This window comes from Haliaeetus albicilla, unplaced genomic scaffold (genome assembly GCF_947461875.1).
Source record: "Haliaeetus albicilla unplaced genomic scaffold, bHalAlb1.1 scaffold_57, whole genome shotgun sequence".
NCBI lineage: Eukaryota > Metazoa > Chordata > Aves > Accipitriformes > Accipitridae > Haliaeetus > Haliaeetus albicilla.
Window position 1 is genome coordinate 370,001 of NW_027212557.1, and position 7,500 is coordinate 377,500.

Consider the following 7,500-nt stretch of genomic DNA (forward strand, 5'->3'; position numbering starts at 1 on the left):
GAGTCCTGGGACAGCGACGGCCACTCACACCCGTCGCCACCCGGGGGCGGACGGCAGGTGCGGAGGCTCTGCGTGCGAGTGAGAGGGCAACGTCTGCGGAGAGGTGCAACGCCGGCCTGAACACCGGCAGAGCCGGCCCGCCGGGAAGCCCCTCCGACGCGCCCTAAACGCCTCATCGATCAGTAAGGGAAGGGAAAGAAGGAAGGAGCGGAGGCCCCACGGCCACGGGTCCTGGGACAGCGACGGCCACTCGCACCCGTCACCACCCGTGGGTGGATGGCAGGTGCGGGGGCTCTGCGTGCGAGTGAGGGCAACGCCTGCGAGAGGTGCTCCAACGGCCTGAACACCGGCAGAGCCGGCCCGCCGTGGAGGCTCTCCGACGCACCCGAGGACGCCTCAGCGGGCGCTGCCTGTGGGTCTGGATCAGTCAAATCGGGGAGGGGCGGGTGCCACGGGCCACCCGGCTCCAGACAGCGATTCCCTTGAGGGAGGTCAACGGAACTGGGGGAAGGCCACGGCAGGCTCAACTCCCCCAGCTCTTCCAGCGTTCGAGTGCCGGCAACCACCACCGGCTGCCGGTCTTTGCCCGCCCCACAGGCAACCGCTTGCCATCGCGGGGGGGGTTGGAAAAAGGAAACGCGCCTGGACCCATGCCACACACGGGTGTTCGGGGCCGGGGAATGCCACAGAAGCTAGACAACCCCAGCCGCCTGCGTTCGGCTTAGCCAGCCACCAGGTACGGCCGCAATTTTCTTCCCGCTTTGCGGGCTCCAGCTTATGGCCAGAGAAAACGCGAAGAGGTGCCGCCACCTCTAACCCGGTACAGCGCTGCAGACCTTTCCACCGAGCCCTCCTGCAACCAGGCAAGCCGGGGCAGGCCGGACACCACAGGCCGCCCACTCATGGCTCATGCCGGCAAAAACAGGACGAGGCGCTGCGGCCTCTCGCCTGTGCCATCATCGGGCCCTCGGGGGCTGGGGGAAGCTGCGGCACATGCACGAGAACCCCCCAGCCGTCTGCATCCGGCTGCCGGCCACGGGACCGGCTGCCGCTTGCGCTCTGCCCAATACGTGCATGGGCTCTGGCTTAAGACCAGAGAAAACGCGATGAGGTGCCGCCACCTCTAACCCGGTACAGCGCTGCAGACCTTTCCACCGAGCCCTCCTGCAACCAGGCAAGCCGGGGCAGGCCGGACACCACAGGCCGCCCACTCATGGCTCATGCCGGCAAAAACAGGACGAGGCGCTGCGGCCTCTCGCCTGTGCCATCATCGGGCCCTCGGGGGCTGGGGGAAGCTGCGGCACGCACGAGACCCCCCAGCCGTCTGCATCCAGCTGCCGCTCTGCGCGCTCCAGCTTAAGGCCAGAGAAAAAAGGACGAGGTGCCGCCACCTCGCCCGCCCATCACCAGGCCCTCAGGAGCCGGCGGCGGCCGCGGCGGGCTGGACGCTCACGGGCAGCTGCCCTCGCATATCCCAGCGCTCACCTTTGCCATCATCGGGCCCTCCGGGGCCGGGGGAAAGCCGAGGCAGGCTCGACTCCGCCCGGTCTTCCAGCGTTCGAGTGCCGGTGGCCACCACCGGCCACCGGGCTTTGCCCTGCGGAATCCACCTTTGCACCTCTCGCACCACTCGGTCAACAGCCACCGCAGCCTGCCAGACCCTCGCAGGCACCCGGCTGGCTTACTCGAAAAACACCGGGAGACAAACAGGCCGAACGGAGAAACAACGAGCCGAACCACCAGGGAAACCACCACCACAACGGCCGCCCAGCGCCCCACTTCGCCGGCTGAGCCGTAGGCCTTGCAGCCGCTCACTAGCGCTGCTCCGTGCACCAGTCACCACCAGCTCCTATAGTACGGAGGATCACGTCCCCGCCCCCGGCCGGCTCCAAGAGTGCGGTCCCTGCCCACCGGGGAGACCTGCCAATGAGACCGACTTTTACGATGACGTAACTGGAGGCAGCGAAAAACAGCGACCCCTTCGCCAGCTCCGAGAAAGTGGTGGGGCTATCAGGTCTACCTCACAGCCCCCGAAATGCGACTAAGTCCCGCCGGAGCCGGGTAGACCTGACAGCCCTTTTCACCGGCCGCTCCGGCGGCGACACCCCGCGTCCTCCGGGCGCCGCCGGCGGCCGCGCCGGCCTCCGGAGCCGGGTAGACCTGGCGGCCGGCCGCGGAGCCGGGTAGACCTGGCGGCCGGCCGCGGAGCCGGGTAGACCTGGCGGCCCTTTTCACCGGCCGCTCCGGCGGCGACACCCCGCGTCCTCCGGGCGCCGCCGGCGGCCGCGCCGGCCTCCGGAGCCGGGTAGACCTGGCGGCCGGCCGCGGAGCCGGGTAGACCTGGCGGCCCTTTTCACCGGCCGCTCCGGCGGCGACACCCCGCGTCCTCCGGGCGCCGCCGGCGGCCGCGCCGGCCTCCGGAGCCGGGTAGACCTGGCGGCCGGCCGCGGAGCCGGGTAGACCTGGCGGCCCTTTTCACCGGCCGCTCCGGCGGCGACACCCCGCGTCCTCCGGGCGCCGCCGGCGGCCGCGCCGGCCTCCGGAGCCGGGTAGACCTGGCGGCCGGCCGCGGAGCCGGGTAGACCTGGCGGCCCTTTTCACCGGCCGCTCCGGCGGCGACACCCCGCGTCCTCCGGGCGCCGCCGGCGGCCGCGCCGGCCTCCGGAGCCGGGTAGACCTGGCGGCCGGCCGCGGAGCCGGGTAGACCTGGCGGCCCTTTTCACCGGCCGCTCCGGCGGCGACACCCCGCGTCCTCCGGGCGCCGCCGGCGGCCGCGCCGGCCTCCGGAGCCGGGTAGACCTGGCGGCCGGCCGCGGAGCCGGGTAGACCTGGCGGCCGGCCGCGGAGCCGGGTAGACCTGGCGGCCCTTTTCACCGGCCGCTCCGGCGGCGACACCCCGCGTCCTCCGGGCGCCGCCGGCGGCCGCGCCGGCCTCCGGAGCCGGGTAGACCTGGCGGCCGGCCGCGGAGCCGGGTAGACCTGGCGGCCCTTTTCACCGGCCGCTCCGGCGGCGACACCCCGCGTCCTCCGGGCGCCGCCGGCGGCCGCGCCGGCCTCCGGAGCCGGGTAGACCTGGCGGCCGGCCGCGGAGCCGGGTAGACCTGGCGGCCGGCCGCGGAGCCGGGTAGACCTGGCGGCCCTTTTCACCGGCCGCTCCGGCGGCGACACCCCGCGTCCTCCGGGCGCCGCCGGCGGCCGCGCCGGCCTCCGGAGCCGGGTAGACCTGGCGGCCGTTCGGTGCTGCTTGGGGGGGGGGGGGGGGGGGGAGGCAGGTGCGCCTGATTTTGTTTCGTTTTTTCCGTGTGTTTTTTTTTTTTTCTTTTTCTTTTGAGATTTGAGCTAAATCTGATAAAAGGGCCACCCCGTCCCGGTTTCTCCTGGACGGCATTTCTTTCCCCCTCCCCTTCCCACGTTTGAACCACTTCTATAACAAGGGAGCATGTTTAAACGTCCTGTCTGATGCAAGAGTTATTTCACCTTTATTGATTTCGGTAGGAAATACCAACACAATATTAACAAAAAACAGTTTTTCAAAGAATTTTTGTTTTCTGACCCCCTCCTTCCACCCTCGTCGTTCTCATGCACGTGCACGCACCTACTCCGACCCGGTGGCTGCCAGGCACTTGCCAGCTTCACCACACCAGCCAGCCCCCCCGCTCCGCCGACGCCGCCCCCTCCCTCCCCCCCATTCTCTCGGCGGGGGACCGGGCAGAGGCGGCAGCCCCCGGCACAAACTGCCCAGCTCCCCGGCGCGAGTTCGCTGTTCACTGGGTGCCTTCAGGACTGGTCGCCCCTTGCCAGGTTCAGGTTCGGGTCCACGGCGCTGCTGGGCGCTCGCCGACTTTTGGTTTTGTTTTTTGCGGTCTTGGAGGTTTTTTTTGGGGGTGGGGTGTTGTTTTTAATTCCCCCCCCCCCGCCTTTTTTTTTTTTTTTTTTTTTTGGCGTTTTACTTTTTTTGAATAAAATAAATACTTTAAAATACATGTCTGCGATCCTGCAGGCACCGCCACCTCCCCCCCCCCCCCCCCGCGACACACGCGCGCTCAGAGGCGCGCGCACACACATACGGAGAGCGACGCAGGCACACACAGATACAGGCACCCCTGCACGGCTGTGCTCCCCCTCCCTCCCCGCGCTGCAGTCCCGGACCTGCAGGCCAGTAGGTGCAGCCCCCCCCCCCCCCCCCCCCCGCCGCCCCCGGCCCCCCGGCCCCCACCCGATCGCAGACTCTCCGGCGCCCCGGAGACGGGGGGGGTGGGGGGATTGGGGGGCGGGTGTCTGGGTGGGGCGGTCTGCAGCCCGGCAACGGGGCCCCCGGCAACTGTGTTTTTTCCCGCCACGGCTAACGGTCTGCTGCTCAGTCGTGGCGGCAGCAGCGGAGGGGAAAGGAGGCTAGCAAAGAGGGGGGCGAGAGCGGCTGGCGAGCAAGGCGGGGAGCCTGGCGCAGAGGTAGGCTGGCGAGGGGGGATGGTGTGTCTTTTCGGAGAAGACTTCTGTTTGGATCGGTTGGAGTTGTTTTTTTTTTTTTTTTTACTTCTGTCCCCCGTCCCTGTCCGTCCGTCCCGTCCCGTCCCGTCCCCCCCCCCCCCAGTCGTTTAGTTTTCCACCCGCGGAGGGGGCGGGCAGGAGTGCAGCAGGGCGAGTGCGTGGCTGACTGAGAAAGAAAGGCGGGAGCGGGGCCACGGGTGCGGCAGGATAGGGTACTCGGCAGCTGGGGTTTAGAGACGGCACGGCACCGGGTGGCTCCCCTCTGCCGCCCGGGCACGGAGCCGGCAGGGACGCCGCAGGGTCCTAAAGTCTCCCGCCGTCCATGCCCGGAGCGGCAAACCTGCTGGCGGGAGGGCGGGAGCGGGGCCACGGGTGCGGCAGGATAGGGTACTCGGCAGCTGGGGTCTAGAGACGGCACGGCACCGGGGGCTCCCCTCTGCCGCCCGGGCACGGAGCCGGCAGGGACGCCGCAGGGTCCTAAAGTCTCCCGCCTTCCATCCCCGGGGCGGCAAGCCTGGTGGCGGAAGGGGGGAGCAGGGCCAGCCAGGCTCGGCGCGAACTGCGTGGCGCGGGGCGGGGGGGGGGGGGGTGTCGGCCCGGGGGCCTGTTTCGGAGGCGGGGGGGGGTGCGCGCGCGCACGCGTTTGAGCGCACGACTGTGAGCGGGGCAGCGGGTGGAGGGTTTGGGCTGAGGGGGCCGGTTGCGGGGGGGGTCCGGGGGGGTGCGCGCATGTGTGTAGGCACGTGCGAGTGGGTGGGGTGGCGGGCGGGAGGTTTGGGGCGGGGACTCGTTTGGGGGGGGGGGGGCAGTGCGTGCGTGCGCGTGCACGCGTGAGCGCACGTGTGTGAGCGAGGCGGCCGGCGGGTGGTTCGGACCGGGCGGGGGGGGGGGGGGGGGGGGCCTGTTCGGGAGCGCGCGAGCGCACGTGGGTGAGTGCGGCAGCGGGCGGAAGGTTCGGCCGGCGGCCCTGTTTGGGGGAGGGGGGGCGCGCGCGCGCGCGCGTCTAAGGGCGGGTGAGCGGCTGCAGCAGCAGGCGGTGGGCGTTTGGGCCGGGGGCCTGTTTTGGCGGGGTGCGGGCGCGCACGCAGATGGAAATGAGAAAGGTTTGTAACGGTGTGGCTAACGCCGCTTTCTCTGTTACAGCCCGGGTGGTCGGCCGCTTCGACGTCCGGCCTGCGCCCGTGCCTGCCTACGGGCGGTGCGCTCGGCTCCCGGTCGGACCCGTCCCTGGGAAAGCAGCAGCCGCGTGCCTCGGCCTGGGCAGAGACCTGGGCCTCCAGGGCCCCAGCCAGGGCTGCCGGAGAGGCGCGCCGCGCTTCTAACAGAGGGGCGTCAGCGGCTCCGTCGCCGGCGGGATGCGTTCGAGCGGTGAGGACGGTCCCAGCGGCCTTAGGTGGTGGTGGGGGGGCCCGCTCCTTCAGCGACGGGAGCGGGGGGAAACGGCCCCGGGGTGGGCCGGTCAGCCGGCACGGCGGCCACGCGAGCTCATCGTCTCCGAGGACGCTCGGCTAAGTCGGCCTTGGCCGCAGGGACCGCGTGTCAGGCAGCCGACTGACTTTCTGCAGAGGCCTGCGAGACCGCCGTACCTCGGAGGCCGGCCGTGTCCTTGGAGAGGCTATCTCGGGATGGGGGCCCGTCCGGAGAAAACGCGGCGGGGTAGGGGGAAGGTGTGGGCAAAGGGAGCGTCCGGCTGATGGCTGACGGGCTGTGCTTTTCTCCCCTCCGGCCAGGTCTCGAGGAGACGGGGAAGGGGCTCTCCTCCCCCGCCCTCGGCCGAAAGCAGCTTTGCGCGACCCCGGTGCCAGGGAGGCCGGACCCCCGCGGAGGTAGCCCAGTGATGAGCCGCCGCCGCCGCCGCCGCCGCCGCCGCCGCCGCCGCCTCCGAGCCGGGAGGGACCCGATCAGGTACCGGGCACGACCGACGGGCGGGGAACGTGCGAGGGCCGCGCGACCCCTCGGCCGCCCGTCACGGCAGAGCCGGACTAACCGGGACGAACCGGCTTTTGCTCGAATGTCGGTGGATCGAGAAGAGGCCCTGCCCGGGAGCGACAGGGTGCAGGGCCACCACCCGCCAGGCTCTGCAGCCGCCCGCCCTCCTTCGGCGGGCGGGCCGGCCGGGCTCGCCACGGCAGACGGGACGGGACGGGACGGGACGGGGGCCGCCGCCACCTCTGCCCGGTCCGCGGCCCCTGACGGCGAGACAAAGAATTAAAAAAAGGCAAGGGGGGGTGGGGGTTGGGGGGTGGGGGGTGGGGGTGGGGGGGCTGGGGAGGAAAGACCGAGAAAATAAATAGATAAGGAAATGGTAATACAAAAGGCACGGGGTGCGGGCGTTGCGCTTCCTAACACAGAACTCGTCTGGGACAGGGGCGGGTGGGCGGTCTGCAGGGAGGCCGGCGGGGCAGGGCCGGCTTAGGACAGAGATTAAGCTGTCGCTCCCCGCCAATTGTTGAGAGAACCTAACGTGCGCCGGCCCTACGGTTGAGGAACGTAGGGAAGGATTAACGAACCACGGGTGACTCAGGCGTGAATTAATAGTTTTCGACAGGGCGATACGGGCCGACTTCTGCCGGAATGAATTAACGTCCGCCGGGTCGAGCTCACGTTCGTAACGAACGACTCGGTCGAGAACGAGCGCCAGGCGAGGAACGGGAGCCGGCCTAGGGAAGGCGCGCGCGCGTCATCCTCGGTAATTGCTTAACAAGTAAGCATCGCTCGATCGCAAAGGGCGACAACGAGGTGAGTAAGACTGACTGACGCGGCGTAAGAGCTAATGAACAATTAACGCGTGATCACGCAGGGGCCGGAGAACGCTGACGTTAACCAAGAGCGTCGCAAGGTCCTAAAGGAGCGCCGCAATCGAACTTTAGGAGTCGGTAGTTCATCATACTTCTTACTACTAATCGAGTCACATTCAATCCGCGACGATCCGCTGGTACGTACGTACGTACGTACGTACGTATTCCTTCTCCGGCTATCAATGAAGGGGTGCACACCTAGCGTGCATGAACG